The sequence below is a fragment of the Macrosteles quadrilineatus genome, unplaced genomic scaffold (genome assembly GCF_028750875.1).
Source record: "Macrosteles quadrilineatus isolate MER2022 unplaced genomic scaffold, UCM_ALF_1.0 Scaffold_2__2_contigs__length_208266976, whole genome shotgun sequence".
Lineage (NCBI taxonomy): Eukaryota > Metazoa > Arthropoda > Insecta > Hemiptera > Cicadellidae > Macrosteles > Macrosteles quadrilineatus.
This window is the reverse complement of record NW_026542595.1, coordinates 105,802,347-105,809,683: the sequence shown is the minus strand read 5'-3', so window position 1 is coordinate 105,809,683 and position 7,337 is coordinate 105,802,347.

The window sequence follows — 7,337 nt, the reverse complement described above, 5'->3', positions numbered from 1 at the left end:
CATTCCGAGGCACCTGATTCCGGATCTGAATCAGATAACTCAGACAAGTTTGATAGGTTATTTGTTGTAAAATCCACAAAAAAATCCTCTAACATTAGGCAAACATTTCAAACCCAAAAGAAAAGATTGAGGAAGAAACTTATCACACCCGGTGAGGAGGGGCGTTACATGATTAAAATTGAGCTAACTGACACTAAAGATCTTAAGAAATGCCCAACAAGCAAGTTTTGGACTAAAGTATCAACAAAAGCTATTTTCTTGACAGAGCCAAAAACACAAATTTTTAAAAAGATAAGGAATGTTTTGTATGATGTAGGAAGGGCTATAAAAGAAACTCCTGGAGTTGAGTGTGAGGAGGTTAAGCTAGATAGAAAAGCTAATTAACAAGCAATTGTTTGTAGGTGTAGTATGTTAATAGGTAGATAGCTCATTACTAATAACTTATAAATAGTGGTGTTAGTTACACAATTGTAGAGGAGAAACCATTCTTAATAGTTTTATTAATCCACAGGATGGAGGTAAGCTCGGAAGGGGAGATGGAAACGGATGATGAAAGTGTTGCTCGAACACATTCCAGATTTTACCGGTCGTGTTCTGGACCTTTTGATGAATTTGTTGAATTAAGAAACGCATTCAGTGGAAACTTAAAAACATTTTATCTTAAAAATGGTGATGAGGAAAATAAGGACTTGTGTTTTTTGTTAATTTCGGTAGAATCAAAAATTAAAAGTATTATTCAAAACCTTTTAAGTGACTATGGGGCTTTAAAGTTCAATATAGTTAGTGAATGTACTTATATCAAACCAGTGACAGATGAAATACAACTGAGAACATTTAAAACTAAAAACAAGGCTGTACTGGAAAGTTCTTCAATAAACTCAATCTTGAGAAAAATGTTTAGTAAGCTGTGTAATGAAGAACATGAATACGAAGGGAAGGGGTCAGGATGGACACTGTCAACCGTTGATGGATTGCTTCTGAGATTTAGCAGGTATAGACCATTGCGAGGAAGCACCTATATTCCTCTACCAAAGGAAATCGCATTAAAAAAAGCCATCATCAACCCCCAAAACCATCGGGATATGAACTGTTTTGAATGGTCTCTCCTAGCAAGATACACAAATGACTATAGAATAACGGCTAAAACTTTAGAACACAGACACAAATTTGACTTTACAGGAATTTCCTTTCCCACACCAATCAAACAAATAAGTAAATTTGAAAAACAAAATCCTGGAACCAGTGTTAACGTTTATGGTTTAAATCAGCAGAACATAGTCTATCCTTTAAGAATAACCAATGAAGAAAAACCTAACCATTTTGACTTGCTTTTTATCTCAAAAAATGGGGTTAACCATTACTGTTATATTAAAGATTTGAGTAGATTAATTAGGAAACAATTAACTACCAACACTGGAAAATTGTCTATCTGTAAACGATGTTTTAAACATTACCAAGGTCCTAAGAGGAAAGTAAATCTAACTGCCCATTTAACTGACTGTTCCAAACAGACCCCAGCAAGAGTAGTAATGCCATCCAAACCTTCAGTAAATAATCAATCTGTCACGTCAAACATTTTGAAGTTCAAAAATCATCACTATTTATTTAAACTGCCAATTGTTTGTTATGCTGATTTTGAATGTTTGCTATTAAAAACAAACAAAAAAGTTTCTGATAAGACCTATGTTAATAATGTTCATGAACCAATGAGCTTTGGAGTGTATGTTGCTTATGATGATTCTCTGCCGGCTTATATAGCTAGCTATTTGCCTAAAGAACCTTACATTTATCGAGGGTTGGATGCTCCAGCAAAATTTATGCATTACATGAAAACTCTGGCTAATTTAATTGGTGATTTAACACAATTAAATGTCCCTATGTTGCCTTTAACAAATGATGAGAAACAACGGTTTAAAAATGCCACAAACTGTGAACTGTGTGACTGTGAATTTACATTGATTAATTGTCCAGTTCGTGATCACTGTCACTTTAGTGGGCGATTTAGGAATGTGCTGTGTTCACAATGTAATCTTAAGAGACAATCTCAGAAATTTTTACCAGTTTTTATGCATGGAAGTTCTAACTACGACAACCATTTTGTAATAAGAGAATTAGGGTGTGATAATTACAGAGTGGGTGTAATACCTAATTCAAAGGAAAAATATGTTACATTTTCCAAATATACTCAATCAGGCATTACTTTAAGATTTGTGGATACTTATCGTTTTATGGATCGATCATTAAGTGAGTTGGCTAATAACTTGCCAAAAGAAAACTTTTCCCATACTAAAAAATTTTTTCATGAATCTGATTTACCTCTGGTCACTCGTAAGGGAGTGTACCCATACCAGTATACGGATAGCTGGGAAAAACTAAATGACAAAAAATTGCCAGATAAATCCTTCTTTTACAAGGGTTTGGGAGATCCAACGATGGTTGATCCAGAAAACGATTCGTACCCTTATCAACTAGAACCGATTGATGAAAATGAATATCAGCATGCAAAAACAGTCTGGTCACATTTTAATTGTAGGGATTTAGGAAGTTATAGTGATCTCTATCTTAAAGTAGATGTACTACTACTTTGTGACACATTTGAGAACTTTCGATCAATTTGCCTTGAAAATTATGGATTGGATTGTGCTCATTATTTTTCTTTACCAGGTTTAACATTTGATGCTATGTTAAAATACACAAATGTAGAATTAGAACTGTTTACAAACTATGACATGTATTTGTTTATTGAAAAAGGTGTAAGAGGTGGAATCACATCCTGCTCTAAAAGATATGCTCGTGCTAACAATAAATATATGAAAGAGTTTTATGATCCAAAAGTAGAAAGTTCTTATCTAATGTATTTTGATGCCAATAACTTATATGGCCTAGCCATGAGTAAATCTATGCCACTAAATTCATTTGAATGGATGAGCAAACGAGACATGACATCTTTTAGAGTAGAAGATATTCCTGATGACTCTTCTGTTGGTTTTGTTTTGGAAGTTGATGTTGAATATCCAATTCATCTCCATGATTCACATAATGACTTACCACTTTTTCCTGAAAATAAACCACCACCAAATTCTAAGCAAACCAAACTGTTAACTACTTTAGAAAATAAGGAAAGATACATTACCCATTATTTAAACCTTAAACAAGCTATTCAACTAGGCTTGAAAGTAACAAAAGTCCATAGAATCTTAAAATTCAATCAGAGCCCTTGGCTTAAACCCTACATAGATTGGAATACTGAAAAAAGAACATTAGCTAAAAACCCTTTTGAGGAAGACTTGTATAAAAAAATGAACAATGCCATGTTTGGTAAGAGTATTGAAAATATACGTAAAAGAATGTGTCTTGAACTGGTGACATCACAAAAACGTTTGGATAAATTAGTTTGTAAACCTACATTTTTGAATAGAACTATTTACAGTGAATCCTTAGCTGCTGTCTCTTGTTCAAAAGAAAGTATTGTCTTTAATAAGCCTATTTATATAGGATTTACAGTGCTAGAGCTGAGTAAACTTCATATGTATGATTTTCACTACCAAATCATAAAAAGGTTTTTTGGTTCAAATGTTAAACTCTTGTATTCTGACACAGATTAACTTTTTTATGAAATTATCACTAATGATATATATGTAGACATGAATAGCCCTGAACTAAAACAGTATTTTGATACTTCTAATTTTTGTAAAAATCATCCATGCTTTTCAGCTAGTAACAAGAAAGTGCTAGGTAAATTTAAGGATGAATGTTCTGGCAAAATAATTATTGAATATATCTTTTTAAAAATTTGTGTTTTTGGCTCTGTCAAGAAAATAGCTTTTGTTGATACTTTAGTCCAAAACTTGCTTGTTGGGCATTTCTTAAGATCTTTAGTGTCAGTTAGCTCAATTTTAATCATGTAACGCCCCTCCTCACCGGGTGTGATAAGTTTCTTCCTCAATCTTTTCTTTTGGGTTTGAAATGTTTGCCTAATGTTAGAGGATTTTTTTGTGGATTTTACAACAAATAACCTATCAAACTTGTCTGAGTTATCTGATTCAGATCCGGAATCAGGTGCCTCGGAATGTTCATCACCCGATGATGCTTCAGATGATTCAGATAGAGATGGTGAACGATTTCTTTTCCTCTTAAGGGAAATTTTAACACTGGGCTCATGGGTTCTTTTTGGAACTGAAGGTTTATCATTATCATCATCTTCAATCATGCTAACCTCGGGCTCTGATAAACCACAATTAAAACAAGCCAAAGCATCTTCCACTGCTTTATTAAAAAAATTGCTTGTTTCAATTGAGAAGAACCTATCACTGAAATTTTTTTTCTTTAACAAAGGTTTGATGGATTTAATTAGATCTTTAGATGAGATTTCCTTAGCCAAGAGTCTTGGGAGTTTTTCTTGTGATAGATCATTAGGGAAAAATTCAAATAGTTTTGAATGTAAATGTTGAGATATTTGAGTTAGCAGCAATTGGAGATTCGCAAGTTCAGGATGAGAATAGAATCGTTCTGAGTCTCTTAATTTTGGAATTATATTCAGCCATCGTTCTACTGAATTTAATCCAAGAGTAATTAGATTTTGCACTATATGTAGTAGACTGATCATGCCCACTGCAGATTTTACAACGCCCTCTTCAACTGACTGTTTAGACGGTGTCTGAGAACTCATGACTGCAAATATGTAAAAAAAATGTTACAATTTTTAAACTTGCAATAGCATTTCATGAAACAGTAATATTTGATTTTGAGCTTTGGGTTTTAAAGTTAAATGTAGTTTACATTCTCACAACTAACCCACTACTAAATCTAGTGAATTACTAACACAAGAAACCCGCCTATCCAAAAATCTTATTTTACAACTAGCTTATGAAACTTTTTCTTATATTTTTTAAATATCTGCAATATTTTAATTTGATATTTTGAAGCTATGCCTTCTTGTTTTGGCCGTGTTGGAGCCATTACTGTAAATAAGTAAAATTACTAATGTTATTATTATTACACAAGTAATATAGTAATAATATTAAACTGTTAATAAAATTTATTGTTAAATAAAAATTAAATTTCCCATCCTAGACTTCTGCTACATTACAGATTGCAATCTATCGTCCAGTAGAACCAAAACCTCCTGCACCCCTTTCTGTTTCCTCCATACAAACTAGTTCATACACCTGCGGATAGCAAATCTTTTCGCAAATTAATTGTGCGATTCTGTCTCCCCTTTCTACCATATAATCCTCATCTGAATGGTTGCACAGTATAACCCCTATGTTACCAGCGAAATCCGCATCAATCACTCCGCCTGCCACATCTATACATTTTTTTTAACGCGTGACCAGATCTCGGTGCAATTCTGCCATAACAATTGGCAGGCAGTGTAACTGCTAGATCTAACAACACACAAGCTCTCCCATTTGCAGGAATAGTAACCCTAATTGGCGATCTTAGGTCTAAGCCTGCTGCTTTGTTTGTGTGTCTATACGGGATGAAAGCGTGCTCGGACAGCTTTAGAAATCCAATTGAATTCATTCTGAAATTAAGAATAAGATACAATTATAAACGTTGGCATGTTTAAACCTATTAATAGTTTATGGTATTTTAAAATGAATTTTTAATAATTTAACTATGCACATACCTGATTAATTGAGGGTTTAGCTAGAAGTCTGGAAGATGAAAGTGGTTAAAGAGTAAAGCTGGAGGTTGAGCAAAGGCTGGAGGTTGAGCGAAGGCTGGAGGTTGAGCGAAGATCGGAGGTTGAGCGAATTTACACACGCAGATTCCTGAAACCATAACAGTAAATTAGTAAGCTGTAATCAGTAATATATAATAGTTTAGTTTATATTCAAACCAACTTAGATGGTTCAAACCTTTATTAAGCTGAAATAAATTAAGCTCAAGTATTGAATTTGAAATGCAGCAATAATAAAATAGATATTTATGTTGCAGGGATGGTGAGATACAAAAATTATTGTTATTAAGATATTTTGGCTCACTAGTTATGTTACATGGTAGTCAATTGTAAAACAAAAGCTGGTAACTATTGTATTTTATCAGGGTTACAGTTTATAACACAATATAGAAGTTAAATAAAAAATTAATATATGTGTTAAAATCCAATAAGCATATAATTTTAATGGCATTATAGTTTTGATATTAAATTAATATAAGTGTTAAAATGTGTGTGTTAAAAATCAGAAACATAATGGAATAGTTAACAAACAAAAATTAAGTTTACGTAAAAATAATTACTTGAACATTACAAACTTACTTTAAGTTTTACGGCGTAGAGTGTATGGACGTAGTGGAGTAGAGCTGAGCAACAAGACGGTGTAGGATGGTAGATGGTGTACTAAGCCGGAACTAAGCAGCAAGATGTTCAAACTGGAATCAACCAATATTATTAGATCACTATTACTTTGCATTTAAACATATAAGTGTATTACTAACTAAGAAAATAAAGAAGCTAATCATGTTTCACATATTTAAACTCTGTGTTTACTAAGTTACAAAAATAATGAAACAAATGTTATTCCATAGTAAAAACACATATTAACATTTTAGAAATATTCATTTAATAATTTAAAAGAATTTTCAGTACAAAACTATCCTACACTAAAACGTTTAGTAAACAACTTAGCTAACCTAACAAGTCAATATTGTGCTCTTGCAAAGTTAGTTTAAGAATTATTTTTCAATAAACAATCAAAAAATAATTAATATCAAACCACTAGTAAACACTTAGCAAGTTAAGTTATTCTTACAGAATAAAAATACAAAAGTTTGATTAAAAATTAACCAACTTTTCAAATGTTATTTTGACTTTAAGTTATAAAATAATTAAACCAACATTAAAGTTTTAAGTTAAAAATATGTTAAAGTGTTTTAGTTTGACAATAAGTCTTAATAAACTTACATGGTTTGGAGCTTGAAGGCGTAGTGAGGGTTGACGAACTGGAGCAACTGAGTGTTCAAGCTGAATGCTCCATCGTTTTAGCCACTACTTATACTAACACTCGTGCGTCACTAAATGATTGCTTATGTGATCAGAGTACAAATTACATCAGCAAAAGGCTGATGTGAGCACAGTACAAGTTGCATCAGAAAAGCTGATGTGGGCAGAGTACAAGTTGCATCAACATAGTCACTAAAGTAATATAGTTAAATACGCAGAAAATAAACAAAACCAATTAGGGAAAAGTATTAAGGTGCTATGATATAGAAGGACACATTTGAAACAAAACTCAAACAAATGAACTGATTTTTAAAACAAAAATATCGAAGAAAAGATTTAGACAAATTCTGAAACAGTTATCCGGCTGGCAGAATGTAGTAGGAATATA